Source organism: Anabrus simplex, chromosome 4 (genome assembly GCF_040414725.1).
Source record: "Anabrus simplex isolate iqAnaSimp1 chromosome 4, ASM4041472v1, whole genome shotgun sequence".
NCBI lineage: Eukaryota > Metazoa > Arthropoda > Insecta > Orthoptera > Tettigoniidae > Anabrus > Anabrus simplex.
Genome location: NC_090268.1, coordinates 95,441,349 through 95,454,565, shown reverse-complemented (window position 1 = coordinate 95,454,565; position 13,217 = coordinate 95,441,349).

Genomic DNA, 13,217 nt, shown 5'->3' with positions numbered 1-13,217 from the left:
ATATTTTCACAATGAACGGCGTGCAATACTTTAGAACAGTAGTGTACAGAAATAGTAAATAGGAGTAAAGACCATGATTTCCGCAAATCTTAATCTGTGCGATGTTCAACTGCAGGAAATATCAGTTATTTTACGAGTCTTCCGAGAGCTAGGCGTTACTTACAATACGTTAAGGCTTGTTTCCCAGCGGTACACTTGTTCGGGCGACGAGCGGAAAGTGGCAAGTTAGCTGTAAGGAGGAGACAGAGCTAGGGGTGAGGGGAGGGATTGGAATGGAAAGAGGAAGGAGAAAGAGCAAGTAAACTTGGCCACTTTCCATGTTGGTAGAGCTAGCGAAAAACAACGAAGACAACAAGCCATGAAGGGAGCCCTGAGATTAGCTGCATTTGCCGGTTACGTGTCTGTTGCGGAGCTATTTGAAGTCGCAGGAAAATCCAAACTCAAACTGGATTATCTTCCGCAGCATTGCTGAGTCTTCATTCACTCATTCGTTTCCGTTCCTGTGAATCGAAAGCTGTGTATTGTGTTTAAAGTTTGTATTGTTCTCGGTTCTCTCCCGAATGAATACATACAGGGAATGTTGGAAGTGGTTTCGTGAATAACATGACTCACAGATAATAGTACTATTCTTCAATGGTTTGCTGTTTTCAAGATTTATGTTACAGCTTTCCTCTATTATTTACCCCTATAGGTGGGGGCGGTAGAATAACACCACGGTATCCCCTCTCTATCCCAACAGATGGCTAACCACGAACCTACTAAGCTGGCGTAGCAGGGGGAGAGGTTATAATCCCACGTGGTGCGTCCCAGGTGGCGGATACGGGGGTCCTAACCGACTTGCCGCTGGACTTCAGAGAAATAAAATAGCTCTCGCGGACCAAACACGCAACCCCCTGTGGGAAAGGGACGCAGACGAAGAGTACACCCGCGGTATCCCCTGCCTCTTATAAGAGGTGATTAAAAGAGGCGACCAAGGGGTGATCGAATTAGAACCATGAGACTACTTGTATTAGTTCCATCACGCAGAGAACACCATGGGTAGCTTTTACTTGCCCGTAGTACCACTATGTTAGGTACACGATAGCTTTGTGATTAGTAGCGACAGTGTGTGCTTCCGGCTGAGTTTTACAGTACCTGTCTGTCATTAGTACCACTATGTGAGCGGTCTGGGCGTTGCCTGTGAGTTGTACCACTATATGAGCGACACCGTGGGTCTGCGTTGCCTGTGATTAGTACTCTCTATGTGAGGAACACCACGGGAATACCGGTTCCCGTAACTAGTCACCTAGGTGAGGAACTTCTTCGGTTTGTGCTGGTTATGAGTGGCGCCATTGTGTGAGAAACAGCATAGGTCTGCGTTACCTGTACGAATTACAATACTTGTGAGTAGTACCATCTTGTGTGGAACACCGTGAGTTTACGCTGCCTTTGATTAGTACCGCAGCTTGAGAAATACTATGGTTCTACTTTACTAGCGACATGTACCATTCTGAGGGGCCTTAGGCCTGGATTTTGGACCCCTTTAGACATCAAGCCCCCTGGATTCAGGATTGTGCTTTATGAGTGTTCCCTTGGTCAGTAATTATGTTATTTAGGACCTTTTTCGAGTTGGATCTACTGTTTTTTGTTTTTGCTTTTGTTTTTTTGGGTTCATATCCATCCATTCATTCTTCATGACATTTTTTTTATTTTGGTCAATGGATGATTTTGAACTTTTTGTTGTCATTTCATTTCGTACCATTAGGGGCCGATGACCTCGATATTAGGCCCCTTTAAACAACAAGCATCATCATCATCATCATCATCATCATCATCAGAAGTCGAGTACTCTACCTAGCTCAGCAAGAAAAATATTATTTAAAATGTTCATACAGTTCCTGGCACAAAATATCCTCGGCTGAGTGTGCACAAGTACGACTTAAAGGAAGCAGTATATCATCATAGAGTCTCCCTGGCTAGTTAATGCTTCGAAGTGCGTCTGCAGCACACTTTCCTAATACAGTGCAAATGTCTATGATTTTGCAACCAGTTTAAATATTATGGTTGGCGTTAAACTTCAACGAACAGCAGAGAACAGTTAGAGCAAAGGAAGAATTTATTATTGTACCCTTTTTTTTTCAAGATAGAAACGAAGTAATATCCTGTAGAGACAAAAGGACAATTGTATAAAATGTAGATGTACAGTACGTGGCAGGGCAAGGAAGCTTGTTCATATGCATGACGTAGTAGCGCAGTTGAGTAATTTTTCCTTCTGCACCAAAGGGAGCAGATTTCATCGTGGATGTGGTCGGTGGCCTTGGAGATATTTAAGCGCGACAACTCTATTTCTTTAAACAAATCACACTATTTGTTATCGAACTAAGTCTCCTTTTGTAGGAAAGATTCGAGTTATTTTGAGGCTGGATCAGTGTATGTTAGCGAGATATAGCTCGTTTCTTTCAAGTACTCCAAAGATCTAAATAATTGAAATACTATTAGTATTAGTTCTGTTTAAACTCCCCGATCTCCTCCCCGAAGACTCTGGTCCATTAATTTCAACGCGAATTTTATTAAGATCTATCTTTACGCAAAGTTCGTCCCTGTGAGAAAATTGAAATTAATACTTTCCTTCCTGCCACCTCAGCATTCGCCTGGTGTGAAAATGGGAAACCACGGAAAAACCATCTTTAAGGCTGTAGACAGTGGGGTTCGAACCCATTATCTCCCGTATTCAAGCTCATGGTTGCGCGCTCATTACTGCACGGCCAGCACGCTCGGTGGAAGATCTCATACAGGCAGTTTACTTCCTCACCATGTTGGATCTATAAACTTATTCATCATAAGCGATACGTCTTTTATTTTATTCCACGAACGTACTACGCTGACGTAGCAGGGGGAGAGGTGATACTCCCACGTGGCGTGTCCCAGGTGGCGGATAGGGGGGTCCTAACCGGCTTGCCGGCGGACTTGAGGGAAATAAAATACCTCTCGCGGACCAAACACACTACCCCTTGTGGGTGGGGGACGCACATGTAGAATACACCCGCGGTATCCCCTGCCTGTCGTAATAGGCGACTAAAAGGGGCGACCAAGGGATGCTGGTATTACAACCATGAAACTACTATTGATTAGTACCATCACGCGGGGGACACCATGGGTCGCCTTTATTTACAAGTAGTACCACTATATCTGGTACACAATAGGTTTGTGATTAGTAGCAGCAGAGTGTGGTTCCCCTGTGGGTTTCCAGTACCCGTGATTAGTACCATTGTGAGAAACACCACGGGTCTGGGCGTTGCCTGTGAGTTGTACGACTATATGAGCGACATCGTGGGTCTGCGTTGCCTGTGATTAGTACCCACTATGTGAGGAACACCACGGGGCCCGTGGGACCGGCACCCGTGAATAGTACACCTAGGTGAGGAACACCATCGGTTTGCGTTACCTGTACGGAGTACAATACTTGTGAGTAGTACCATCTTGTGTGGAACACTGTGAGTCTTAGCTACTTTTGATTTGTACCCCAACATGACAAATAGCATGGTTCTACTTTACTCGCGACATGTACCATTCTGTGGGGCCTTGGACGTGGATTTTGCACCCCTTTAGACATCAAGCATCCTCGATTCAGGATTCTGCTTTATGAGTGGTCCCTTGGTCAGTAATAAATTCTATATGATCCTTTTTTTTTGTTGAATCCACTAATTTTTTTGCTCGTTTTTTGTTGTCGTTTTTTTGCTTCATGTCCATCCATTCCTTCTTCATGACGATTTTTTTCTTTTGGTCAGTGGATGATTTTGAATTTTTTGTTGTCATTTCATTTGGTACCATTAGGGGCGTATGACCTCGATGTTAGGCCCCTTTAAACAACAAGCATAATCTGCATCATCATCTTTTCTTTTATTACGGTGAGACTACGCTATATTCTTTCTATGACTCCTCTATTGTTAGTCGGCAGTGTTCAATACTTGACCATTCGTGTATTGGTTCATAATTTGTAGTTTTTATTTCGCCCGTTGATTCATTTCAATCATCATGTACCATCCGAGTTTGACAATTAAAACGGCATCGTATGTCTCCAACGCGAACAATTTTACATCCCACTTATTACTTCTACGGTTTTTGGAGACGCCGAGGTGTCATTTTGCCGAATTATCGCGCAGACACCCTAAATGACGTCTAAAGAGCCTGCATATGATAGTGAAGAAAATGCGATGAATAATAATAATAATGACGAATATCACTTTAACATTGCCACCAGGCAGAGTTTGCGACGTACCCACTCGGCCCACAGATGTGTGACAAATTTATGACGTGGCAGGTCACCTTAATATTAGTATAAATAAATGATATCTCATTGTTTCTCCATAAACAATATCCTATGGGCGCCAGCCTTCAAGGTTATGGCTTGAAAACGATAGTTGATAATTAATAATAATAATACGTAATGAGACTGAAAAAAACTCCCAGGGCTGGGGTGACGGGACACAAATCATTAAGTACACTAACTTGGAATTTAAAGATCATTAATAATAATTTCAGAAAATACAAATTAAAGTACATATTTATTAGGATGAAAAACGTGACGTAACGGCGTATTAACGAAATCTGAACTTTCGAAAACACAAAAATTGGATGAAATAAACTCTAAGAAAATCAACTGTTGCGTGAAGACTTGAAGTAAGTTATACCATTAGCTCACCATTTGTAGACTCTGTTATGTAGAAGCTGATGATTGATGGATCTTACGTACATGCGTCGTCATCTCTAGTTGTGGGTTCCAGTCCTACTTCTGCATCGTGTATAATACACCAGCTGTAATATGACTCTCCTGCCTTTAACACTTCCTACTGTACTCCTTACATAAAGTCGTAATGAGTCCTAATTTTAAAAGCAAAACCACCATGGGTTATGTTCATGGAGAGATTACACTTGTATTCTTCCGGATTACGGAACAGTAGCGTAACTAAATTCATAATAAAATTCTCCTCCCCTATACTAGTCAAAACCGGTCTCCCCTTGACTTTACCTCTCGTCATTGAGATAACAGATCCCAATGAGTGTAACTTTTGAGTAGTATATACTCAGATGCGAAGTGAACTACAGTAAGTTAAAATCTTCTCCGATGTGCAGACGTAGAATCGTCGTAAGAGTGTCTTCCAAGAGTACGAGTATGAGTGTGAATCTGAATACGAGTAAGAGTAAGAATGTCCTCTCCAGCTCTTGTCGGCGGGTATATATCCGTCAAAATCTCCCTCCATCAACCATATTACATGGTCCAGTAAGATTTGAGGTCACATCCCTTCTCCTATGTATTGCTAGGAATCCATCACGTTGCTTCATTACGTCCATTCACATAGGCTGAAATCAAAGCGTCAGGTAGCGAACTTCGAAAAGTAGACGTTCATAATGTTTCAACTGTCTCTTCATAAGGTGGAGAGCGTAAGGTCTCTCGCATCCTTGATGACGTACTTTTCTTGGAAATGGACTGAAATTAGCCTGCTGACTCTGGTCACTTCACAACGGCTATTGGAAAATTTACTGCAAGCTATTAATATGAATGACGTTGAAATACTTTACCCAATATGTGGTTCGTTCAGAATACGTTATAGCCGCGATACAATGAAATGAAATGAAATGATGATGTGAAATGGATGATTAAAACCCTATATATACATATTAATTTAAAAATGACCTATCAGTGATTAAATATATACATCTTATCAATTAATTATATAGTTCAATAATTGAATACATGCAGTGATGTCCCAAACATCACAAGTTCTGGAGTTGAATATGCTCAAATTTGTGTACACCTCAGTAGAGGGGTTTGGGCCATCGTCCAGCCAACGGTATCCACTAAATCAAACATTTCAAAGGGAGGAATCAGATTAGAATAAGCTAGGATTTGTTCGATAACCTAACGTGTCCCGTATTAAATACAGGTAGGTGCATTCGGAGCGAATTTTACTCATTCTTAGGAACATAGTTCAGAAGAGAATTGTTTTAAAATTCCACTCTCGGATATTCCAGAATCTGTTTTCCATATTTTTCTACAGCAAAACCAAAAGGTTCTGGAATGCTACCAAATATGAAGGCTGCGGATCAATCCTTCCAAATCCTAGGCCCTATCAATTACAAGTACATAGACCAAGACCTATAAAAAACACACAATATTATTATTATTATTTTAATTCATAATATACTTCCATTAATATCCATTCTAACTATTATTGGTTTTAACGGATGTCGGAGCGTCAGAATAATTTTGTCCCGGAAGTTTGTTCTTTAATATGCTAGAAGCCAAAACTTGGGAGTTGTCATGCATGCTAAAACGTCCTCAAGTATAACGGCTTCAGTTAAGATCGAACTCGTTAAAATTTAAGTAGACTCAAACATGTTAACACTCACTATCATACAGGGTGGTTAGCGTGATTAGCTGCCACCTCCTCGGAGGCCCGGATTCGATTCCCGGCTCTGCCACGAAATTTGAAAAGTGGTACGTGGGTTGGAACGGGGTCCACTCAGCCTCGCGAGGTAAACTGAGTAGAGGTGAGTTCTATTCCCTTCTCAGTCATCTTGGAAGTGGTTTTCCGTGGTTTCTCTCTTCTCCTCCAGGCAAATACTGGGATGGTACCTACTTTAAGGCCACGGCCGTTTCCTTCCCTCTTTCTTGTCTATCCCTTCCAATCGTCCCCTGCCCCACCAAGTTCCCTGTTCAGCATGGCAGGGGAGGCAACCTGGGCGAGGTACTGGTCCTCCTCCCCAGTTTTCCCCAACCCAATGTCTCACACTCCAGGACACTGCCCTTGAGGCGGTAGAGGTGGGATCCCTCGCTGCGTCCGAGGGAAAACCAACCCTGGAGGGTAACCAGATTAAGAAAAAAAGAAAGAAGGAAAGAAAGTTATTTAACATGCTAGAACCTTAGACTTGGAGTTGTCATGCTTAAATGTCCTCAAGTGTAACGATTCATTTAAGATCTAACTCGTTAAAATAGAAGTAGACTGAAGCATTTTGACACTCACTATCATACAGAGATGTTACAAACCCATTCTGTAAGACAACTTGAATGATTTTTAAGTGGCTCTTGTCTTTAGAATCATACATAATGTTGTGACAAATGTGAAGTTACTCAGGAATGTGTGTCCTGTTTATTTATTGTGAAAATGTCTTTAACAGTTATGTATTCATATAAAAACGAGGGATATTTATTGTTTTCGTATTTGTTGCAGGTAAGTGCTACTGTATTACGTCGCTCCAAACCTTCCAACACAGATCATGTTTCCAATCGCAGGTAAGACATGTTAATTTCTATTCTTCAATTTGAGAATGAAATGAAGAGAATGCTTATTTGCAATTTACGGTTTAAAGCTGGATAATTCCTTCGTATCCAGAAACTTATACTTTAGTTGTAACATTCCTTTATCCATGTCTGGCCATCAGATTACCTGTGACATAGTATCAAACGAAAATGAGCTTGAGTTCCTGGATGCCACGAACCTGCTACGCAGGCGTAGCAGGGGGAGAGGTGATACTCCCACGTGGCGCGTCCCAGGTGGCGGATAGGGGTTCCTAACAGGCTAGCCGGCGGACTTGAGGGAAATAAAATACCTCTCGCGGACCAAACACACAACGCCCTGTAGGTGGGGGACGCAGACGAAGAATACACCCACGGCATCCTCTGCCTGTCGTAAGAGGCGACTAAAAGGGGCGACCAAGGGATGATTGGATTAGAACCATGAAACTACTTGTGATTAGTACCACCAAGCGGGGAACACCATTGTTCGCTATTACTTGCGCGTAGTACCACTATGTTAGGTACCAAATAGGTTTGTGATTAGTACACGCAGGAGCACCGCGCGGTCAGGCTTTTACGGTACCTGTGATTAGTAGCACTATATGAGCGACACCAGGGTTCTGGCTTGCCTATGATTAGTACCCACTATTTAAGCAACACCACGGGATAGTACGAGTCCCTGTGGTTAGTACACTTATGTGATGAAAACCACAGGTTTGCGTTGCCTGTAAATGACGCTGCTATGTGCGGAACCCCATAAGTCTGTATTACATGTGCGAATTTCATAACCTGTCAGTAGTACCATAATATGTGGAATACTGCGAGTCTAAGATACTTTTGATTAGTACCGCACCATGACAAATACCATGGTCCTACTTTCCAAGCGATAAGTACCATTATGAGAGGCCGATAACCTATATTTTGGACCCCTTTAGCTTGCAAGTATCACCGCTTCAGTATTGAGCTATAGAAGCAGTCCCTTGGTCAGTATTACTATTGTTTTCCGTCAGTTTCCGAGACTGAGGCTTTGCGGGTCGGCTCCACTGATTGTTTTAAATTCATGTCCATCCGTTCATTTTTCGTCCTCACGCTTTGAATTCTGGCCAGTGGAGGATTTTGGATTTTATTTTTTCATTGCATTTCGTCTTATTTCGTACCATCAGGGGCGATGACCTAGATGTTAAGGCCCCTTAAAACAACAAGCATCATCATCATCATCATCAGTTCCTGGATGTACAGTGCCACACAGATGACGTGAGAAGGTAACATAGCCTCTGGCATTCAACGGGTAATATCCTACTGTATGACGTGAACGCTATTTTCCTCGTCTCTTTGGGAGCCTAACTTGGAGGACCACCTGTCTGGACAATCTAATCGGTATGCTCACTGCCCCTTTATATTGAAGTTGTAGAATATTTTAATGGGTTTATGAAATCCATTTTCGCAACACTCTTTCTGAAGGTTCGAATGAAAATGTATTCTTTATTGTGCTGCATTGTTCGGAACTCTCCAAGCATTTCTTTCTACATTGGTTTGTTAATGAAAGAGAAGCCACTTTTATGAAATCATTATCCAGCTTCTGCATAAGCTTGGTCATGCAAGTACTAAGACACACAATTTTCTCTTCATACGACATCACAGAGACCGAAACGAATGAAAATCGGTTGGAACAATTTTTCGTTAATATGATGGACATAGTTATACAAACTGGCTTATTTCGTCTGACTCCCTGTGGTAACCTAAATAACTGTCACGACTTGCGTTATTTTTGTATAGAACCACGTCTTGTATCGTCACTACCTCTGATCTTCCAGTATTTTTTCCAATTGGCTTTACAAGCCATTCAATTGCTCATTTGAATAATTACGTTATTTGCTTAACGGTGTAGAGTTGCTACACATAAATACCTCTCAACGCCACCACCCTCAGCTGGAATTGAACCTATTCACTGTTTTGGAGTATATCAGAGAAAATAATGCTTTTGAAATATCGCTGTATGCGTAGTCTTTATAACAGTATTTGACAAAGTACCTCCAAATCGTTAAGAAATATTTCTCTCCTTACACTTCACAAATAATATTAACACGTCTAAGCAAAATTTCTCAGTTCTTAATGAGGTATTGAAAATGTCATTTTTAAAAATGGAACTTCAGTTCAACATAATCGAAATTCAACGTGAATACACAGTTTTATCTCATCGTTATCGAACTTTGTAGGAGAAACAAGTCAAGTGTCACCTTGTGAATGGTTACAATCAAGACGCGAATGTTTAGACTCTAATAAAGTAGAATCCAATCTCCGTGAACGGCCCCTCAGTGGCTCTATCACCCCCTCGACGTTTCCGTTCGAACACTTGCATAAATAGCGGGGATGCATGCTTACAGAGCACGCTTATCTATGGAGTGTGTCTTTCAGAAGTGTTGTGCGTGCTAAAGAATCCTGAGTTTTCCTTCAAGAGACTTGGATAGAAACTACATTTTTACTAGAAATATTACCCTCTACTTAAAACATAATTATCATGTATTTCAGACTGCAAACACAATGGGTAAGCAAACACTAAAAAGCGCTTACGACTGGTCAAAACACTCCCATTGTTGGTGTAACTTACCATTAATTCATTTGAGAATGTGTGTTATAAACACACTAAATTAAAAGAATGCAGCTACCTTTCAAAGACCATGGTGTTTTCTTTATGGCACGGAAGTTTCTTTTAGGTTGAAAATGTACATTGGTTCACATGCTCAGCTGCAGGAGTATATCGGCTACTGATACCTCACCTCTCACCTTCAACTACTAACGTACGTGGCTGGACGTCGTTGGTGAATATGTGATGTGATCCAGGTCTACTAGTTACTACTAATTTCAATGAGAACATTTCATTGCCATATTTAGTGAGATCTTTTGTGCTTTACTCTTGTTGAATAGGTATGCAATTGATTTCAGAACAACAAAGAATATTCTCACAAGTGTTTCAAAATTTGAGTGGCGACCTTGCACTCGTCTTCGTCAACGTCAACCTACAATCGCGGACGATGCCTGTATATCATTTTATTCACTTAGATATGCGAGATGACGATTAGATAATGAGGACACCTATTAAGAACATTATTCGACTACTCAAATATTAATTCTTAAAAGAAATTGTATTAACTTTTCAATACAACTTAGACTAACCACCAAAATTGACTGTGCCGCGCTGAGTGGCTCAGACGTTGAGGCACTGTCTTTCTAGTAAGTAAGTATTTATTTCTGCTACAAGTGGCTCATAACGGGTGGCAGCATAAAATGCACATTACAAAAAAGTACACAATAAAATGAAATGAATAAACTACAGTCCACCTCTGTGGTGTAGTGATTTGTGTGATTAGCTGCCACCCCCGGAGGCCCGGGTACGATTCCCGGCTCTGCCACGAAATTTGAAAAAGCGGTACGAGGGCTGTAACGGGATCCACTTAGCCTCGGGGGTCAATGAGTAGAAGTGGGTTCGATTCCCACCTCAGCCATCCCGGAAGTGGATTTCCGTGGTTTCCCACTTCTCCTCCAGGCAAATGCCAGGTTGGTACCTAACTTAAAGCCACGGCCGCTTTCTTCAATTTTCCTTGTCTATCCCTTCCAATCTTCGCATACCTCCACAAGGCCCCTGTTCAACATAGCAGGTGAGGCTACCTGGGCGAGGTACTGGTCATTCTCCCCAGTTGTATCCTCCGAGTTCGAGGGAAAAACCAACCCTGGTATATAAACAGATTAAGGAGAAGAATAATAATAAACTACACCATGTTGATTCTGGATGTCAAGCGAAGATAAAAATCATAATGGTGAAGAGTTGATGACCCATTAATATGAAATGGATATTAAAGGTATTCCCAATAATACTTTTGCTAACGATAAATATAGTAAACCATTAATAAAATCCAAATTAAGTTAGTACATTCAGAATTAAATTAAACCACCTTATTTCAGTAATAATAATAATAATAATAATAATAATAATAATAATAATAATAATAATAATAATAATTGTTACCGTGTTTTGGTGGTAGGTAGAGGTGTAAGAAGGTGCGGGCGTGAATGGGTCTCAAACTACGGAATCAAAGTTAATGTAAAATTTAACAAGGTTATATTTTCTTTTCAAGATTAAGTAATAACAAAGAACAGGTACTTAGTAGCCGAAACACAATTTGAAATGTACAATTACAGGGGTTACAGAGTTTGGGCTTCGAGCCCTGAGTTGACAATTCTTGAGCAACTAGCCCAACTTTCCGATATACAAATTTTAACAAAGGGGCAGAAGACCCCAATCAAACCCTGGAGCACTTGCTCCAAATTACACAGTAAAGCCTCCTCGAGGCACACAACACTCCGTTTCCAAAAGAGCCACTCGCTCTTTAATTTAAGCCTCTCCCAGGCCACACCAAACTCCACCTTCAAGTTGTCCTCAACGGACATAAACACAGGGGTAAAATACCCAATCTACTGAGGTCTATTAAATGAAAAGCGGTTTAATTAAATGACGTCTAAAACAATTTGAGAGGAGGCGAACTTGCACTCCTAATACACTTTGATTTTAAGACCTACTTTGGCTCTTAGGCCACTGATGCAAGGGCTAATCCCATACTACAGAGGTGACTTAGAAAAGAACAATTTGTTTTACGTTATCGAAGAATAGGTTGAGAAAAATAAGTTCACCTCAAAACAATATGAGTGGGAGCTCGAGAGGGTTAGCACTCTCTATCCCAGTATGTAGCTTTACAAGAGAATAGAGGAAAAGAGTAGTTACATTTTAGGAAAAGGTTACATGGTAGAACGCTTCGCACCCGCCCCGAAAGTTAAACTGCTGAGCAAGAAAAGAATGAATTTATTAATCGGCCATTACCTTATTGTTGACCGCTGCCGAAGAAAGAGGCGCTTCCCGCCTCCTGCTATGTACTTAATACACTGAAAGATCGAACAGAAGTGGCCCGGAGACCCTAAAATCAGCAGTTTATATCCTCTCGCGGAAGGTTCTAGGCGTTAGGGGAATGAAAACACCCTCCCTCAACGTTTTTATTGGATAGGACCCCGCAACAGATTCAAGTTGGGGGAAGATACCCCTGATTGGTCAGAAATTAATTAAAGAAATTCGGGATTGGTTACATTCATAACAAGGGGAAGAAAGGGGTAAATATTGCCAACTTAAACAATGACAGAAAGAAATTTAACAAAGAACAAACTCTTGAAATTAAATTTTCTCCAAAAAAATAGTTCTTTGACTCCTCACTAGGTTGCACTATTGTTGATCTTCAGTAGTGTCCTCTAGAAGAGAAAGTTCACACTTCTTACTTCAAGTGAAACAAAACCACATCAAAAATGACACAGTTCAAAAACTCAAAATTTTCCATGTGGTGACATCTTCTGAGAAGGTAGAGAATTAATAGCGTAGATAAAGTTCAGCCCTCCTCCAGCAGAGGAGTTTCAAAAGGCGCACATTTTAAATTAGCGGCGTGGAGGTGTACCACCCGGTACAATAATAATAATAATAATAATAATAATAATAATAATAATAATAATAATAATAATAATCTATATATTAAAATAATTATGAAAACTAAAGTCAATCAGTCCGGCCCTTCTATCCGGTCGATTTCCTTCTTTCGTCTTTTAACAGAAAGATATTCATGCACAGATTTGTCATCAGGTACTATAAATCACTTAACTCCTGCCTTTCTTCTCAAATTATTTGACTTTTTCAATTTTTTGTTTCTTTGAAGCAATCATATCTTTGAATCTAATAGCGGAATGGAGTTCGTTTTGGACTAAGAACACTCAATGGACCAAGCTTTTTCATTTCAGATCTTAACTATTCAAATTGGTTGATTCTGACGAAAGTTATGAGTGCACATTCAATTTGACATCTCATTTCTTCAACATTTTTTCTCATTGAAGCAATCATATATTTCGTTCT